General features: G+C 41.9%; 1 protein-coding gene and 1 long non-coding RNA gene across 8 annotated transcripts in view; one reads left to right on the plus strand and one right to left on the minus strand.

Annotated features, from left to right (window-relative positions):
• Positions 1-20,102, minus strand: part of LOC102156514 — a 59,668-nt gene that overhangs the window by 14,015 nt on the left and 25,551 nt on the right. The window contains exons 3-6 of one of the 2 annotated variants that reach the window (XR_005372703.1): positions 16,380-16,457; positions 4,647-4,833; positions 3,785-4,042; positions 2,707-2,748 (exon numbers count right to left, since the gene is read on the minus strand). This is a non-coding gene — a long non-coding RNA (uncharacterized LOC102156514). The remainder of the gene's footprint in view (positions 1-2,706; positions 2,749-3,784; positions 4,043-4,646; positions 4,834-16,379; positions 16,458-20,102) is intronic. The other variant, XR_005372702.1, reaches the window with a different exon arrangement.
• The window catches only part of BCL9 (BCL9 transcription coactivator), an 83,095-nt gene continuing 63,470 nt past the window's right edge, over positions 478-20,102 (plus strand). For 3 of the 6 annotated variants that reach the window (XM_038561976.1, XM_038561981.1, XM_038561980.1), the window contains exon 1: positions 483-743. The gene's annotated coding sequence lies outside the window, so the exon portion shown is untranslated. Of the gene's footprint in view, positions 744-20,102 lie in introns of all 6 variants that reach the window. The other 3 variants (XM_038561986.1, XM_038561985.1, XM_038561983.1) reach the window with 3 other exon arrangements.

The raw sequence follows: 20,102 nt of genomic DNA on the forward strand, positions 1-20,102 counted from the left end.
TGTGTGCACACGTGTGTGGCCACTGCTGTTTCTCCAAAGGGCTCACCTCTCTTCTGCCATTTTACCAGGACACGGGAGGCTCTCCCGCTCTCCCGCTCGCTCCCTCTCCCTTTCTCTCCCTGCCCCCAGCTCAGCCTAGGCTTTTTCCTGCCTCTTAACTCCACCAGTGCAGCAACTAGCTGAGCTGCTTGGGCGCGCGCGCGCGCGTGTGTGTGTGTGTGTGTGTGTGTGAGAGAGGGAGAGAGAGAGAGAGAGAGTGTGTGTGTGTGTGTGTGTGTGTGTGCGTGTGTCTGCGTGCGCAGCTAGGCCAAGCCTGTGAGCCTGCCTGTCACCGGAGAGTTTTAGTTTGCATTCAGAAGAAAGGAGGAGGGGAGACAAGGGGGGGGGGGGAGAGGGGGGGGGGGAGGAGTGGGGGGGGCGCCGCCGAGAAGGGAGGGAGAATGTCTTGTTTGTGGCTTGTCAGCAATTGCTTGAGACAAGCTTCCATGTGTGAAAGCTACTTGGCATGAATGCCTGGGCCGTACCAAGTGTCACCGCAGCAAGAGGGGGAGGCAGAAGAAAAACAGATCAGACCAGAGCAGACAATAGGCCCCTAAAGTCTTCCCCCTAAGTTGCTTTGATGTTGTCCTAGTGTCTTGATACCAGGAGGCCAGGGATTGCAGGAAAAGGGTCTTTTTTGTCTTCATTCACTTTCCCCCCTCAGTTTGTGACATGATTCTCCAGAATTTCTCCTCATAAAAAAGGTAAGAGCCCTAACAATCCCCTCCTCGGTGGCAGGCTCGCTCGCCCGTGCCTGCAAGTGGGGGTCTCCTGCCTGCGCTGCTCAGGGGGAGCGCCGGGGTCCTGCCGCGGGAGCCGTGGCCCGGCCCCTGGAAGTCCTGCGAGGCGCGCGGGGCTGGGGACGGCCCCTCTTTCCAGGGAACCCCGGGAACACGATCCGTGCCTCCGGGTTGGGGGGGAGAAGGGGTGGATGGAGAGGGGTGGGAGGAGGGTGCGAGGGTGGAGGTGCGAGGGGGAGAAAGAGGGAGCGGGAGAGAAGCCTGGAGGAGAGGGGAGCGGGGCCGAGCCCGGGGCCGAGCACCCGCAGCCTGGAGCCCTCGGAGGCCTCGCCCGCCCGGAGCTGCGGTTCGGAGGCTGAGCCAGGGCTGGCCGGGCTCCGCCGGGCGCCTGCACGGATTGCAGCGAGCTTTGTGTGTGTGAAGGGCTGTGCGCGCGCGCGCGCGCGTGTGTACTTCCCCCGCACTGCCCTGGCGCGCCTCGTGAAGGGGAGGTACCCCAATCCTCATCCCCCCGAGCCCAGACTCCCAGGCAGAGCGGAGAGGCAGGCGAGACGCGAGAGCAAGAGAACTCTGCCGCAACGCAATCCAGAAACTTTTCCAGTCTCGGGGATTTCTCTGCTGATAGATACTGTGAAGGAGTTGTGCGGTGGGGGGCGGACGGGGTGGAAGGGGGTGGAAGGGGGCGAGGGGGGGCGGTGCCTCAGTTTCCCCGTCTGTACAATCCAGAGAGCCGAGTGGGGATGCTGCATGTCTGCCTGGGATTTGGCGAAACAGAACAGATCCTTATGTCTAAAAGGCGTGGAGAAATCTTCAAGCTAGAGATACTGTGGAATCACCAAGTACAAGTGTTATCATTATTCTTGGTCATCATCATCATCATCAAACCATCATTAAAGACACCCCGAGACAAAAAAAAAAACGGGGAACACAGATCAAGTGTCTGAGCATTTCTAAGGAAACAAAAAGCCTTTTTCCACCTGTTGGCTTCTGTCCTTTTCTCTTGTGTCTTTTCGTTAGATTTATTGGCCGATTTGTACAGAGAATGGGGTGGGAGGGGTTGGGTTTTCCCCTTTCCTCCTCCCTTGTACATATTTTTTTTTTTTTAAAGAAGGTCAGTGTAAGATGCTTGAAAGAGAAAATGTGCCTCCTGTTATAGTAGTTTATTCAAGTCCTTGTGTTTTCTGCCGCTGGCAGGGCTTGCAAACACATCTGTAAACTCTACCTTGGAGGTTAAAGATTTTTATTGTGGCTTTTAGAGATTAAATGAGATTTATTTACAATTGCTGTTTATCAGAGAGTAAATATCTTACTGTGTGTGTGAGGGTAAGAATGTGAAGGCTCTTTACTCACTGGTGGTTTTGTGGATAAAACCTTTTGCTTTTTAAAGTGACATCTTGAGAGATGGGAATAGAAGGCTAAAATCAGTGCCTAATACTCTAAATTTTTTTTAAAGAAAAAAATGTCTGCTGATTTTCTTAAACTGTGGATTTCCCCTCTTCTCTTCTTACACGGTGATTGCTTCAAGGCTCTTAGTTGTAGCTCTCTGAATTCTCTGGGGGAATTTCGCTTTCTTACCTAATTCCAGGTTTGCTGTGACTCTGCTAGTTGTCCAAAAAAAATCTGCAAAAGTCTGGGAGGCTGTGCCTCCTTCCATTCTAACTGCAAATGTTCATCAGACTGACTCCCTGTTATAGCTAGAGATTGAAGCAATGGGCCAGCCCTGGTTGAGAATATTTATGTTCTTCCGTTGGAAGCCTGGAGAACCTGACTTCTGGGTATGAGAAAGGATGAAGGCAAGATATTAATTGGCCAGGATCTGGCAAGAAGCACCCTCCACACACACACATAATGTTTTGTTGGAATAGAACTGAACTTCATATTTTAAAACTTAATTTTTTTCCCCCACTTTGTAAGCAGAAGATCTTACCATGGTTTGTCTCTGACAAGGTTTCAGGTTCTGGATGTCTTCCTAAAATGTTAGAATTTCAGAAGTGCAAGGAAAAGAAAGGTTATTCATCAAGTTTTAAATGAGGACACCAAAGCCCCAGAAAGACCAGCAGTGATCTGAGGGGCTCAGTGCAGCTGTGGTAACATCCAGACCACACACTGGGGTGTGAGTACTCCGAGGGTTGTCATGCCAGCACCCTTACCTGGCTTCCACACTACATCTTGTACAGCCTAGCACTTGGGCCTGCCAAAAAGACAGGCACCTTTTGAAATCTGCTTGTCGTGCTGGACTATGTAGCTGTACATTCAGCCCTGCTTGTGACACATGGAGCAAACATGGCAGCCACGTGTCACAGCGTGAGTTCGTGTGAACTCATGTATTCACTTGCTTATTCAAGTGATGTTTTAGGGGCTATTAACTATGCACCCACCACCTTGCTGGGCACTGAGGACATAGGAAAGAACAAGGCAGACGTGCCCTTGCTCTCAGGGAGTGTAGCATCTTGGTGTAATCAACATTAACCACATAGTTAAATTAGTAATAATAATAACGATACTTTACACTGAACAGCATGCAGATACTATAATAGGACAGAGGGGCAGCCCCGGTGGCGGTGGCGCAGCGGTCTAGCGCCGCCTGCAGCCCACGGCGAGATCCTGGAGACCCTGGATCTAGTCCCACGTCGGGCTCCCTGCATGCAGCCTGCTTCTCCCTCTGCCTGTGTCTCTGCCTCTCTCTCTCGCTCTGTATCTCTCATGAGTAAATAAAACAAAATCTTTAAAAAATATATATATAATAGGACAGAACATAAAGTTGTATAAGTGATTGTCCTAAATTTGTAACTAGGTGTAAGCTCACTGTCCTTTCCTCTTAGCACATTGCTGTCCCAGCCAACACCCATTCCCCTAGAGGCATTCCTACTCACCTAGAGGCCCAGTGTTTCTAAAGACAGTAAACAGCCTCCCCCCCCCCCCCCACCTTCTTCACACAAGGCAACGGAGACACAAATAGTAACTATTAACCCTTTACACTTGTACTATTAAATAATTCCACATACCTTGTAAGGTGGCTTCTGGAGCAGTCATCTGGGTGATTCACATTAGCTCTAGCCTTGGCACATTGTGAAACTCTAATGGGTATTGGAAGAGAGTGGTTCGTGAGGCTCTTGTCTCATTTCACTTACTCCTTAGTTTCTCCAGTTGTTACTAAACACTTAGCTGCAGGAAACTCCACCATTATCACTGTCATCTTGAAATTCCAAAGACAATAGTGTAGTAAAGGGCTTTTCCCATTTCTCCTAACAAGGACACATTATCTATAAAGGGGGAAAAAAAATTACAGCCTCTTAATCTTACCACAGTCCCATTTTGTTTGGGTTGTTAAAATCTTACTGGTTTGATCTACCAAAGTAGGAGCATCCTCCATCCCCATTTTGGTCTTGGATGGAGAGAAGGTATGGTGGAAATGCTGGGAGTTTCCATGCTGGTTGATTTGTGTTCATGCTTGTATCATCATTTTCTACATTGTGTGTTTCCCTAGTACTCAAAGGAGAATTGTCTTCAGTGGTGTCAAGCTATCTTTTTTTTTTTTTTTTCTAGACTAATTTAGTAGTTTAAAGGGAAGACAGACATGCCCACCTACACAGAAATCATAGGTTTGGTGCCTATACTTTGGGAACCTACACAGGTCGTGTGGTTAAATCGTGTGATGAGCAAAATAAGAGTCATTTCTATGTACCCAACGTTGTTACTCAGTGCAGTAGCGGCCCACATTGTAGCAACAGCCCTACCCAGAGCTTGCCATAGTCATCTGCATTTGGCACCTGTGGCCACTGCCTTCTCCTGTGAGCTGTATGACTTCATTTGCAAGTATTTGATCATTTCCGACACACTCTGCCCAACCCCCAATGTGTTACTCACTGGGGCGCTGCCTCTGGGGGAGGCAATCTGAGTCGGCTTCTTCTTCAGAAGAGCAATCCGAAGAGAGGAGTGATCCAGGAGTGATCCGAGTGGGGGAAGCTAAGATGTGGATAAAACAAGGATCTGGTGGAGGGAGAAATTGAACCAGCTGGGGAGCCAGACAGCAGCAATCAGGTCATCTTTAACTCTGGGGGAATAAAAATGAAGACTGATCACCTTTTAAAAGGTGCATTGTGTGGATTCTGTGTGTAAATAAAAGTGGAAGAGCCCCTAGTCCTGTTGAAGGTAAAACCAACACAACATGTAGAACATCCCCCAAACTTCTTGGTTACAAATACGACTTTTGCATGTAGGTCTAGTGAAAGGAATTGTGTGTGTGTATGTGAATGTGTGTGTTTCCCCCCAAGAGACATAAATATAAGATGTAAAATGGAAATTTTCTCCATTTCTTTTAAGCCTTGACATTTTAATGCACTTTAAAATATCTGCTCAGTCCTCTCTTATAATAGCCCTGTGAATTAAGTAATATCGTTATCCTTCTGTTATATTTGAGTAAGATTATGTGACTCACCCAAGGACTCACGAGAAAATAAGGGGCAGGATGGCTTGATATTCTAGCCAAATTTATTCTTTTCTTTAAACACTTAGGATTTAGAGTGTCAATCAAAAAAAGAAGGGTCCCCAATTCTAGTTTAATCATTACATGTTTTTTTACAAGTGCATTGGACAGCTTCTGGTTTTGGTTTTGCCCTTCTATGACCTAGGTCTCCCTATTCTGCACCTCTGGACCTCTTTCAGAATGAGGGGCTGAGCTACATCATTTCTGTTTCCTTCCTGTAATTCCGCATTTCTCTAACTCTATGAATAGAATGTTCCATGGATCTGGTCTTTTGGTCACCTTATACAAAGCCCAGTTCAAGAAACTGTGGTTCCCAGAGGGGAGATGTTGTAAGTTTATGTATGTAGGGGATTCATTCTTATATATCTGAACTATGTTGGCATTTTGAAGTGAAAAGCACAATAGGCAAAAGTGGGATTTTAATTTATGGATTGGAAAGAATTGGCCAGTCAGCACATAGGCACATGTGCAAGGAGACTAAAGAACCATTTTCAAAAGAATAGGCTGTTTTGAATGCACATCTTCCTGTATAATAAGTATGAATTGGAAATGGATGGGCCCTGGGTACATCTCTTAGCTTCACTGTTCTTACTGCTTTCTCACAGAAACTGAGTTCCTTTTTGTACTGTGCTTACAGATTGTTTTGAGGGTGCAAGGGACCAGTTTAAGCAACTGTAGTGCTGATGATACATGCTATGTGTTAAGCACTATGCTTTGGGGAATGACAGGGCTACTGATCATCTTTATGATATGCAACTCCTGAAGGATGTTGCTGAAGACTTGCTGATATGATGTGTGATATATATATATATATATATATATAATGTATATATACCTTTAGATGTGAATGATAAACTGCTTCTGAAATGTGGCCAAAAGTGAGACAGGCAGGGTAGAGAGTGAATGATGTTTTTATTAATCATGTTTGTATGAGTAGTTCCAGACGCTATTCACTTAAAACTGGTTAAGTCTTTGGAAAGATATAATTTAAAAATTTGGTAGCTTTTTATGTAATTTTCTGAATTCAGAGTAAGATCTTCTACCATGTTTTACGAATATCATCTTGCTTGTAGCAAGGAAGACTGGTTCAAGGCTGCTTTGGGGATTAGTAAACCACTGTCATTCTGAATTGGTCTTATTTCTGTCTGCAAAAAAAAATGTAACATATAGTTAGTTTATAACTGGTGGAGGGAATTTGGAAGACTATAAATAATAATTTTTTGACTTATACTCTTCCTGTATTCCTGGTTGCTTAAAATTCCTAACATTGGATATCTTGCTTAACTTCATAAAATCCTAAGAAGTAACTACATAGGAGAACTATATTACTGACTTTATAGATGGGAATATATGAACAGGCTTGTGAAATGATATACCAGCAAGCATTTTTTGAACATAAGAACATACTCTATAGAAATATGTGAAATGTGGTTATTAATTAACATCAAACTTATAGGAAAAGAAAAGCATATTCTATGTATTATTGTTGCTAATCTAACTTTTAATGATCTCAGTAATTATCAAAAATATTTTTATGTTGTGTGTTAACTACACTGGAATTAAATCAAAAACTTTTTTTTTTAAGTATTTTTATGTTAGTCACTTAAAGGTTCAAAATGCGATTAATCAAAAGCTTTGAGGAGCTCTCAGTAATTTCCATGAAAATCATAATTGTTCTTTTCCTTAAAAAATGAATACGCACACTCAAAATTAATAGTAATGGCAGTTGAAAGAAGCCAAGCCATCATTTGCTCAGAAAAGAAACTTGGGAAGCCTGAGGTCACTTTATTTTGTCTAATACTGGATACATTGTACCTTCTGTTACCTTGGGGCTTGTGTGGTTAGTGTATGATTGAAGAGAAAAATTTTGCTTAAGGTATATGAATAAGGGACTTTTTGAATGTGGGTCAAGGGCATACCTGCCTTTTCTAAAGATGCCTGGATGGGTGGTTTAATGTACATTTGTACATGTACATTAAAAGTCCATGATATACTGGGGTATTTAAGTCAACCATAGTCTAAAGAATGCAGGGTTTTAATAACTGTGCTAGTGCCCGGGCTTCTACCTTTGCCTGGACATCCCTCTGCCTCATTTGTTCCAAGCCAAATCCTACCGCTCCTTCGAGACTTATCCTGGGTATTTCTTCTGGGAAGCTTCCTAGACCCCATCTCTGTTTCACCACCTCTTGGGCTGGGTGAATGCTAATGTGGCCCTTACCACACTGCACTGGAATCAGCCACCTCGTGCTGTGGGCTGTAGCTCCTTCTGAGTTTGGGACTGTCTTTAGTTTTCGTACCCCTACTGCCTAGCAGAGGATGAAATAAGAGCAGGTGGTCACTAATTGCTGTCAAGTGAATACATGGTACACATTGAAATGTAGCTTATTAAGAAATTTAGCTAAATACAAAAAGAAAGACATGTAAAAATCTTAAACTACACAACCTTATGTCCCTTCTTATAAAAGGAAATTTTTTTTTTCTCAAAGATTTTATTTATTTATTCATGAAAGACACACAGAGGGAGGCAGAGGCACAGGCAGAGGGAGAAGCAGGCTCCCTGTGGGGAGGCCCAGGTGGGACTCAATCCCAGGACCCCAGGATCACACCCTGAGCCAAACAAAGGCAGACACTCAACTGCTGAGCCACCCAGGTGCCCCCAAAAAGGAAATTTTTAAAGATATTCACCCTTCTCCCCCTTTGCAAAGACTAAATTCATAATAAAGTACTTTGAATATCCCTGAATCTTTCCTTTTCTTATGCTCAGCTTTTCTCCCCTAAAACTTGTTAGTTTCTCATTCTTGGGCCTTGTGGTTCCCATAAGCTAAGAGTTTACTTTTTAGGTCAAAGGATCATAGGTGATAAATGAGTGGTGAAGTTTGCATTGATATTTAGGTAGGAGCTGGATGGAAGTTTTTTCTATCTCAGAAATGAAAAATAAAGAGATCTTTGAAGAAGTCTGGATAATCAGAGGATAGTAAGGTGAATGCCTGACTTCCAGGAGTCCGCAGCTGTGACCCACCAGAAACAAAGAAGGGGACAGTACAATTAACCTTTATTTTCTAAAGAAGGTTTTAAGTGCTGAACCCTCTGGAAAAGGCCTTCTGGTCACAGAGAACTGACTCACTGTAGTTTCCTCGAGGAAAGGGGGGATTCACTGTGAGTGTGCTTACAAAAGGGACCTGAAGTTAGAACTGGAAGTTTTCAGGTCTGGAGGTAGCTCTAGGGGCAACCTCTTCTATATCAAACCTTTCCTCTCACAATGTGTTGCTTTACTTGGGCTCCTTTTGCTACGTGCTGGTTTGGTCTTCTAGCTGGACTTTGAGTAACCTCTCTCAATCTCATAACTTTTGCTTACACCTGCCATTACTTCCTTGACTTGCCAAGACTGCCACATCCAGAACCCTATCTTCTCCACCCTCTTTCCCTTGTTTCTTCTTCATGTCTTCTTTCCTTACATTCTTTCAATTGTACTTTTTCCTGATAATTGCTTCATTCTCTCAGATTTTTCTAATCCAGATACCTGAGAAAGAATCCAGTAACCCAACTCATTTTTTCATTGCCTTCTTCTAGGTCCCTAACCAGCTTTGCCCAAGGGTCAGACATGCACCTCTAGCCCAGAGGGCTGTGGGTGGGGCAAGGGGTTGTTACTTGGTATAAAACTTTCTTTTAGTAAGAACTATGGAAGGGCCATCTTCCCCTTCGTGTAGGCGGTGACAATATATTTGATATATCTAATATATCTATTATGGAAATATAAGAAATTAAGGATAATCAGATTATTAAAAATTAAACTGTTTCATAGTTGACAGTTAGTAGAACAGAGATAAGAAGACTGTGGGAACAAATAGCAAATTTATAACCAGGAAAGAAATTGGGAGAGGGAAATGTGTTAGAGTTAGTTATTAGATGAGTGACATAATTTCATGCATTTATTAGAAAGCAGGAGTGTGTGAATATTGAAAGTGAGACTATATTGACTCAGGTTCCAGAGGCTGTTTTAAAAAGCAAGCATAATCCCGAAACTGGAGGCCAGGATGGGGATAAACAGGAATACTAAGCTTCTTAGGGAGCCTCTGCCCATTCTTTTTTTTTTTTTTTTTAAAGAGTTATTTATTCATGAGAGACACAGAGAGAAAGGCAGAGACGTAGGCAGAGGGAGAAGCAGGCTCCCTGCGGGGAGCCCGATGTGGGACTCGATCCTGGATCCTAGATCCTGGGATCAGGCCCTGAGCCCGAAGGCAGATGCTCAACCGCTGAGCCACCCAGGTGTCCCTCTGCCCATTCTTCTTGCCTGTGTTTTCTTTCTCTGCTTCCTATTCTGCTCTTGATCCCTCTTATGTTAGCTTCTGGAGCAATCTGTCATGAACTAGTGATATGACCTTGGGCTGGTTATTTATTCTCTCTGAAACTCAATTTACTCATCTGTAAAATAGGGATAATGATTATTATTTCAATAGCTTAGTATAAGAATTAAATTAGATGGCATAATATATTTAAAGTGACTGGTACACATTACCTAGGATGTAATAGGTGCTCAGTCAATTGTAGCAATTATTCTAGCACACAGGAAGGAAGGAAACATTGCCTGAACAATGTGTTAGGTAATATTTTGCTTGTTATATCATTTATTTCATGTGAGAATCCTGAAGGACTTGTACTGTTATTTCTACTTTAGGAACAAGGCTACAATTTTAGTACTTAATTGAATCTTTGCTATGTGCAAAGCACTGAGTTGAACCCTTTCATGTGTTGTCTTATTTAAGCCAAGTTAGAGGCTATTTATGTTTTTCATCTCCTGGTTGAGGAAATTGAGGTCTAGAGAATTTAACTTGCCCAAAGCCGTATAACTAGGAAGAGACAATGAGAACTTGCATATAACTCCACCTGAACTGAGGTCCAGCTCACTCCAGAGTTTTCCAAAGTCACGTAATGGATGAATGTGAATATGACTGAATCAAGATTCAGGTCTTGGGTGGGGCAGTGCTTTTGCAGTTCACTGACTGACAGACAGATGAGTAGTAGGAAGACATACACACTTCTGCTGCATCTGAATCTGAATGCTGTGATTAGACAGACAAGGGCAAATTTTGGAAGGAGGACAAAGGAAAAAAATTTTAATAATTAAAATATGTCAAAATAGGGTCTCTCAGACCTGATGAAATGATTTAACCAGCATGTGTTGAATGTCTACTGTGTGTCAGGCAATAAAAAATGACCTTGGCATGGTGGGATGCAAGGCAAGTAAGGCTGAATTCCTACCTGTAAGGTGGTTTCATTCTGGTGGAAAGAGATAGGAGACTTGCACAACTAATAAAGCATATAGCAATGGATCAGAGAACTGTGGTAGTCAAGAGAGAGAACAGTTACTTTTTAAGGGACTGGTGATTGAAGGAACTGAGGAAGGGGCACCTGTGGCTAAGTGGTTGAGTGTCTGCCTTTGGGTCCCAGATCAAGTCCTGCATTGGGCTCCCTGCTCAGCACAGAGCCTACTTCTCCCTTTGTCTGTGTCTCTGCCTCTCTCATGAATAAATAAATAACATCTTAAAAAAAAAAAGATGGAACCGGGGAAGGCTTCATTCAGGAGACAATATTTGCAATGGTCTTCGAGGTGACAAATACAGAAGTACCAGAAACCTTCTACAGTTTCTACAGTTTCCTTCTTCTTTGTATGAAGTAGCTGATTATTGTGGTAACATATAGACAGTAGTGTTTTCCAAGGTTCTTTGACCAAATGTGGAGAAATATCTATTCTTATTAATGATAAGCATATATTTCCATTTTCTGGTCTGCGGTTACCTGTGTCTCTATTGAAGGAGCCAGAAAATGGAATCCTGTTTTCTATACATTCTAGGTTGAAGATCTATAATCATCCAGCAGTCCAACAAGAAGCTAACAAATCCCTCAAGTGGCCAAATGCCCCAGTATCAGCTTTTGGGTGTATTGTGTGGTGTTAAGTAGTACTAAGGTACTGGCAAGTGGGTCATTCATCCATTTAAAATTTGGATTGGAGACTTTAGTCTGTGGTTGGGAGTTCCCAATTTTTCTTGCATGCAATACCAGGTTTTCTGGAAAAAAAATTTTTTTTTTTTTTTTTGGATACAGTCTCAATTTAAAACATTCTGCCTTGTCTTCATAAGTATATTCCTGATTGGTAACCTATGTGTTCTGTTATTTAAGGTTGATAATTAAATTGAGTTTCCATGGCCTGAGCCTGTTTAAAGACTCCTGTAGACATCTTCTGCTTGCAGGTTTTGTCCACTTGAATGAGAATGTATGTACTCATCTTTGCAGTGTAAGGTAGAAACCTAGCCAAGAGCCTTTGTTTTGGTTTGGTCTTTGCGTGATGTCTCCTTTTTTCTAAACTCTGTTGATGGACATTATATTCATCCTTCCTTCAAGGCCTGGCTCAAATGTCACTTTTCTTACAGTCTTTCTCAATTCCTAGAGCCTAAGGACTGCCTCCATCCCCAAAGAGTCCATATTATCTTGTTCTTTTTTTGATGTGATCATAATAGCTACACATGTTTAATAGCACAAATCCCTTAATAAGTGATAAACAAGAGGGCAGAGATGTAGGCTCCATTCACCTATAGATCCCTCTAAACACCCAACATAGCCCTTGCCCTACAAGTGGTTGGTGCTCAAAGATGTTTACTAAAATGAACTGAATTGAAGTTTGGGTTTTGTTGGACTGGCTTTGGGTATGGTAACATTGAAGTTTGAGCTCCAGTTCCTTTTTGGAAAAGGATGCTTAAAAAAAGGCTTTTAACTGATTTTAGAATGAAAGAAACTGTGTAGTATAAACAGTAATTGTAACTATTATTAATAAACATCATTAAAATAGCATGAACTGATAGAAGTACTTCCATGCTTGCTTTTGCTGGCAGTGTGGGCAGGCCTGACAAACTAACTGGTCTTTTCCATCTGTAATATCTATGATTCTTTGAAATTTTATGTAGACAAGTGCAAGCTAATGTACACTGGAAGGAACAATTGAAACAGCTCATACTCACTGATGGGCTCTGAATTACTCTACTTGTAAGTGCTCAGGAAAAAGATCTCAGATTCATTGTGGATTGCTCAATGGAGACATCTGCTTGCTGTGCAGAGGCAGCCAGAAGAATGAATGAGATATAATAGGCTGTATTAACTTTGAGAATGGGATAAAGAATGATGCAGAAAATAATATAGTGCACATAATTTGGCATTGACTATTTCTGTAATTACAATAAAACATTTTAATGATATACATTGATGTTATGACTTCACCTTAGAATCAGAATTCGGCATTGGGTCCTTTCAAAGAAAACAAAGCAGAAATACAAAGGATCCAGAGAAAAACAACAGACTGTCTCCAAGACATGCAAAGGATTTGCCTATAATGAGAAACTGAAAAGACAAGGAGGTTTTAATTTGGATAAGGGGGGGACGATGACATTGTATAAATTTATTTAAAATTAATGGAAGTTTCAGAAAATTGCTAGAGCTAGCTTCAGATTATCCTCGGTAATGGAGGTCAGAGATGGGCAGGATAATTGAAATCCCTGATAATCTCCAACCCTCATTTTAGCTATTAGTGGCAGCATCCTGTCCTATGAAAAGTTTTAATAAATGAACAAATACAAGACATTGCAACACAGGATTTGTGAACTAAATGACCCAGGAGAAAGGCTGCCAGTTGTGTTGAGAAGCTCACAATTTGGAATTAGGTGACCATGGGTCTAGTCCCTATTCTTTGTCCAATCTTGAGTGATACACTTGACTTCTATGAGACCCAGTTCCCTCATCTGTAAGATAGAGATAACAGTAATATTTATTTTATGGTTTTATTGAGAGAACCAAATGAGCTCATTGGAAGTGGTAGGTGAGTTGTGATATTTGATACTGAGGGCTGGTTGTTAAGAGTACCTACTTTCCCATTTGGTTTGCTGGTCTCAAGGGCAGACATGGCTCCTGGCACCTGGAAGATTACATCACACCTTCCCTTCTCTTGAACTTTCTACGGTTTATGTTCATGGTAGGAGATTTTTAAAAGATCCTTCATCTCCAGGATCTTCCACAGACTGTCCTACTTCCTTGCTCCCAGAAAGCCTTAAGATAATTTTGCCATGTTTTTATTAACACATGATCATTTAAAAGTCATCTCCTGTAATTTTCACAGCAGCCCTTTGAGATGTAGACTGCAGTTGTCTTCATCTTCTAGAAGCGGACACTGAGGCACAGACAACTTGCTTAAGGACATATAGTGATGGCTGATAGAGTTAGACCTGCATTTTCTTGCCTCTGGATGGATTGACGTATTCTAGAAAACTGACTTATGTGACTATACTGATCCCTTCCCTGGGGAGTGACTGGCCTTTCTTAATTCCCAAGGAACTTGTACTCTACCCTTTGCACACAATTCAGGACTCATGTCCTCCATAGAGCCTGTCCTAAGCCCTCTGTTACCCTGGAAGAAGTCATCTTGTCTGCCTCAGCACCCTGTATTGTAACTTTTAACATACTTTATGTTAACAGTAGAAATCCTTGTACCTTATGCAATTAATAGTTGCTAATTAAAAAAAAAAACTAGTTGGAGATTTAGTTGAACAAGGAGTTAAAGCAGGAATCATATAAACTATGGAATCATTCTTTAAGCTTTTATTTCAACTTAAAACATCCCTCAAGTTTTTGATGTAAGGCCAAGGCCTCCCTTGTCTTTTGAGTTTCAAGTCTCCCATTAGAGCCCTGCATCCTATTTCTCATATAAGCCACTCCTCCAAGGCTTTTGCAATCATTTTGTCTTGGTTTCTTTTAAAGTGGAGCAAGATCTTAAAGACATTCTGTGAGGCATTCAGATTTTTCCAGGTTTTTTATGATGTTACAGGTGGCTCTCCCACACACAAATCGACAGCATGTGTTTTTAGTAACTCACCTTAATGTGCCTTTCCCAGACATTCACTTTAGATCTTGTAGAAACAACTTCTCTCTTTTTTATTCACATTCCTTCCTTTAAGTAAGTTTAATTAAATTGTGTAATACCAATGATTATGGTTTTGGGGAACAAACAATGAGTTTAGGGAAAAAAAACATGCTGACTTCTGGTGAACAGACAGCTCTGCTGTGGCAATAGCAGAGTGCAGGCATTCTAGAGGAGCCTACTACTGGCTATGATCATCCCACATTGTGGGCCTTATGTCTTTACATTTGCAGAGGGAATGGAGGCCATAGATTAATTAGTTTAGTGTCCATCACTTAAGAGAGCTTCTGCTCAGGATGGCTGCTGTTCCATGTCTAGCCTAGAAGATGAATTTCTTGAAGGCCTAGCATTCATCTTTCTAGCTAGTCTTAGAATCTAGCACAGGGATGGCTATATAGTGAGCCCTCAATAAATGTCAGCTAATTGGCCAACTAGCCATACCAACAGAACAAAACTCAACTTTGCCACTGAACATCTGCTGCTATGAGTACTAAGCAGCAATCAACTGTCCAGAAGTTGGGAGAAAGAGGGAAGTAGGGAGAAAGGAAGAGCCAGCAAGTGAATTTCTAATATTAATATAAGGTAAGACAATGTGTACCATTAAATAGTTAACGTAAGGCGGCTATAAAGAATTGGATTTTTGTGTCATATGTAATTAACCTGGGTAACTCAATAACACAAAATAACATTGAGACAAGCATGCTTAATAACATTTTATAAAAGACAAGATATGTTCTTACGTGAGGAAAAATCCACACTTAACATCACAGTATCTGACTACAAAAAGCCTCTCTGGTGATTATGTTCAGGGCCAGCCAGGTCATAAAAAAAATTTCCTCTACTGACATACAGTTGGAGTGTGGAGTTTATTATATGCTTCTTGTGACAAAGTAAAGCATCTTGAATTGAGCACCAGAAAAGGAAAGAAGGCAGGTCTGAAGAGTATTGAAGTTGACAGAGACATTCTGTGGTAGGTGATTGGTTTGGAAAATGGTGGAGACTGCTGGTGATGACAGGGATGTCCTCTTTCCTAAGATAAAGTAGGCAAAACATTTAGCCTTGTGCTTAATAAATGTTGGAACCAAAATAGACTTAGGAAGCAAAGTCGGAAAATCATAGCAAGTTTGTATGACCATAGAAAATAGTATGATAAAGAAAAATATATATGTGTGTGTGTGAATACATATATGAAACTATTTGTAAAAGCATATAGAATGTATGTCTGTGTAGAACAGAGATAATGCTTCATTTGAGCATTATTTTCACAATGAGTATGAACCTTCTCATTAATTTTCCATTGTGAGAATCTGTAGACCAGTTCCGATTATTAATTCTTAAGGACCTCCCTGTTTCTCAAGAGGTTGTGAAGCCATTGTCTAGCAAAGGAAGAAGGGAATTAACATGGCATTGAGCGCTCATTGTGTGCCAGGCATTATGCTAAGTGTTTAATGTATGTTATCATATGCCTTTGAATATAAGTTGTCATTGATTTGTGTAAGGTCCACATTACTTTATGTGCAACTATGAAAGAAAAAAAACACTCTCAATTAAACTATGGCACACCACCACCATTAAAATGGATCTTGATTTCCTAGCTATTAAAATGTGAAGAATATCCATCTTAGAATCAACGTGATATGGTATCTCATTTAATCCTCCCAACAACCCTTGAAGTAAGTATTAATACTGCCAGATGAAGAAAGTGAGACTCAGAGAAGTCAAGCAGTTTGCGTCAAGGCAAACTGAGGCAAGTGTCAGAGCTGGAATTTGACCCAAATTAGTGTCTGAGCTGGAATTTGACCCAAATTAGTGTCTCCAAATTCAATCCCTTTCTCTCTTTTTTTTTTTTTTTAAGATTTTATGTATTTATTCTTGAGACACACACACACACACACACACACACACACACACACAGAGGCAGAGACACCAGCAGAGGGAGAAGCAGGCTCCATGCAGGGAGCCCGACGTGGGACTTCATCCCAGGTCTCTAGGATCAGGCCCTGGGCTGAAGGCGGCTCTAAACCGCTGAGCCACCTGGGCTGCCCCCAGTCCCTTTCTCATAGTCTTGTGCTGCTGATTGAAATCAGTGCTTGCCCCCAAACTCAGAGATTTTTTAAAATAAAAAATAGAAACGTTGTATTCTAAAAACATTTACCTTTGGACTTATCTCCCAAAGATGTTTCCCCGGGGGAAGACTGTGAGTGACACTGGGATCCATGATGGCCATGGATTTCTAAGGGTAGAAGGAAAATTTTAGTTCCCCTGGCTAGTCTCCCATCTGATGTTTGAAACCCCGATGATAACACTCCCCCAAGGGGCCACATGGCCTCTGAGAATCAACAGCAGGACAATCACTGGATTACTTGGACAGCTCAGTGCACCTGTTGTGAGCGCTGCTTTCATCTGCTTCCTAGTACTGGTTCTATCCTGGAAATATATAGAGTTGGCCTCACTGTCTTAACCCCTTGTGGCCCTTCCCATATTTGAAACAGCTATAAGGGACCCTGTAAGTCTTCTTTACTCCAAGTTGAACATTCCGAGTTCTTTACAGGACACAGTCTAGAAATTTTTCTCTCTGGCCATCATACTGAATGCTCCCAGTTTCTCTATGTTCCTTTTACAGAGAGGCATTCAGAATTGATCATTTTGCTCCACAGGAATGAGAATGATCATCTCCCTTGCTTTAGGTACCGTACCTCTCTTGGTATGACCTGCAAGTACATCTGACTTTTCCAGCACCTCATCAGAGAAATGTAAGCTCTCTCTTCCCTGCTCTTTCTCCTTCCTTACTTTCCTCTCCTCCTCTTCCTTTTTTTTCCTTCCTTTTTTTTTTAAACACATGCTGTTATGTAGGCAACCTGGAGTTTGTAATTTATATGTTGGACTTAAGTTGTTCTGCTTTCATCACTTTGAAAGTTCATTTTGTTAGAATTGACATTTTGAGGATTTTTTTTTTTACTTTGGCTTTTTGTTTGTTTTCATTTCATGGTCATGACTCCCAATTTTATAACATCCATAAACAAAAACATTTAAAAATGTTTTCTATAGTTTTAACTAAATCACTGCTGTACGAATTGAGCATGACAGGGCCAAAGACAGAGTCCTCTGGGAAGTCATAGGAAATCTTTTTTTTTTTTAAAGATTTTATTTATTTATTCATAGACACAGAGAGAGAGAGGCAGAGACACAGGCAGAGGGAGAAGCAGGCTCCACGCAGGGAGCCCGATGTGGGACTCCATCCCAGGTCTCCAGGATCACACCCCAGGCTGCAGGCGGCGCCAAACCACTGCGCCACCGGGGCTGCCCAGTCATAGGAAATCTTAAGATTTTTTATTTTATTTTATTCATGATAGACATAGAGAGAGAGAGGGAGGCAGAGACACAGGCAGAGGGATAAGCAGGCTCCATGCTGGGAGCCCGACGCGAGACTCGATCCCGGGACTCCAGGATTGCGCCCTGGGCCAAAGGCAGGCGCTAAACCGCTGAGCCACCCAGGGATTCCCTATAGGAAATCTTTTAGTTGTTGAGTTACCAAGCCACAAGCCATGACCTTTTATTATCGTGCCCCCCATATGTCTCTATCTAGTCTGGAAGAATATCAGGTGTTTCACATGCACCATCACACATAACCTGGGTGGTTACATGCTCCTCTTTTATAGCTGGGCAAACTGAGGCTCACTGGTGAGGGAGCTTGCCTGGGATTGCCTGTTTGCTAGGAGTAGACTGGGATTTGCACACAGGATTTCCTATCCCATCTGCTCTGTGTGGCTGTACCCATTGTGAATTACTTTGCTGAGATCCAGAGATGCAAATATTACCTCATTTTCCTTAGTTACAGGAGAGCATTTCTGACCTCAAAGAGCAAAATATTATAGTAGAAATGCATTCTCTTCCTCCTTTTCCTGGAGAACCGCAGGCAAGAGTGTGGATACTTCACTCCTCCCTAGGGATAGGACTTAAGACCATCGCCTTCCCTTTGACCTCTCTTAGAGTAGATGTAAAAATAATGTTTGAAAAGGACTTCTTGGATCTTCTGGGCAATTTGAGTAGTTGGGTTCTGAAGGTGAGGAACTAGGCACAAAGAAAACAGATTTTTAAGATGGTGGTAAAAAGTTGTTTACTTAAACTCTTGGTAATAAAGTCACACACACACACACACACACACACACACACACACACACAAAACCAGAGTTAGAGAGCCTTGCTTTTTAGGACATGCTACAAAGAGTTCATATTTTATAATAAATTACTATGAAGTTTAGGGATGCCTGGGTGGCTGAGTGGTTGAGCATCTGCCTTCTGCTCAGAGGGTGATCCCCGGGTCCTGGGATTGAGTCCCATGTCAGGCTCCCCACAGGGAGCCTGCTTCTCCCTCTGCCGGTGTCTCTGCCTTTCTCTCTGTCTCTCATGAATAAATAAATAAAAATAAAATATTTAAAAAATTACTATGAAGTTTAGAAAGGACAGAAAAACAACATAAATGATACAGGGAACTACTGCTGCTCAAACCACAACTGGTATCTAGCTTGTTGGTAGGCAAGAAAGTGTGTTTGGCATAGTTAGGATCCATGAGGGGCAGAAGCCCAGGGGGAAGTAAGCCATCCTGAGGAAGTATCAGCTGCCACATTTCTCTCTCATTGAGGGACTGATCTTTGGTGTATCCCTGAATCTTCTAGGAGGAGTCCTGTTAAATATTAAGAAGTAATGAAAACAGGTACCATTGCTTCATGAGAGCTTCATGATTCTCAGCTATAATTAATAACAGATGGTTTGCAATGAAACAATGCACTAACAGTATGTATAGCTTAAAAAACAAGGACCAGGCAACTGGGGGGCTCAATCGGTTAAGTGTCTTCCTTCAGCTTAGGTCATGATCCCAGGGGCCTGGGATCAAGTCCCTGCATGGGGCTCCTTGCTCAGTGGGGAGTCTGCTTCTCCATTTCTCTTTCCCTCTGCCTTTCCCCCTGCTCGTGCTCACTCTCTCAAATAAATAAAATCTTAAAAAAAAATCAGGGACGCTTGGCTGGCTCAATAAGTTAGGCACCTGCATTCAGCCAAGATCATGATCCCAGAGTCCCAGGATGGAGCCCTACACAGGCTGCCTGCTAGGCCCTCTGCCCTTCATTCTCATTCTCATGGTCATTCTGTCTCTCACACTCTCCCAAATAAATAAATAAAGTCCAAAAAAGAAAAAAAAGAAAATATTTTTAAAAACAAAACAAAATAAAAAGGACAGCTAGTTATCCCCTTTCATAAAGAGAGTCAAGGTCAGTGCATGAAACAAAAGATAGTAGTGAGGAAATGTTGCCTATTTGCTTCCCCAGCAAATGTACCCATTTCCTACATTAATAGAGGCCTTTTCTCTGTGAGGAAGTTCATTTAGTATCTTTCTTCCAAAACAGAGTCACTTAAGATAAATGAACTTACAACACAATTGATTGAGGTAAACCCCAACACACTAATTCAGTCTTTCTGGAATACTAATATACTCCAGTGAAGAATTAGGGAATTAGATGAAACTTTTATCTCTTTTTCTGCAAAGGAACTGCTCAACTCAAAATTAATTGCTAAGGGAAATGGTTCTACATTATTTCCCATAAACCTACCTTGGGGACTGAAGGACTGTGGGTAGTGGGGAACCCCAGACATGGAATCTATGTCCTAGGGCACTGCTAACACAGTGCATAATTTTCAGCAACTCCCAAGTGACTTTTTCTGACATCCATTCCATGTAAAACAATGGAAACCTATTTCCATGCTTATTTGTGTTTCCCGGGAGCCCTTAGATGCCATGGTGAAGATGAAAGGACTAGACCCTTTTTCTTACTCCCTTTAATGATTATTCATAATTTTCTAAAATCATTTCATGGAGCAATGC

Source organism: Canis lupus, chromosome 17 (assembly GCF_011100685.1).
Source record: "Canis lupus familiaris isolate Mischka breed German Shepherd chromosome 17, alternate assembly UU_Cfam_GSD_1.0, whole genome shotgun sequence".
Classification (NCBI taxonomy): domain Eukaryota; kingdom Metazoa; phylum Chordata; class Mammalia; order Carnivora; family Canidae; genus Canis; species Canis lupus.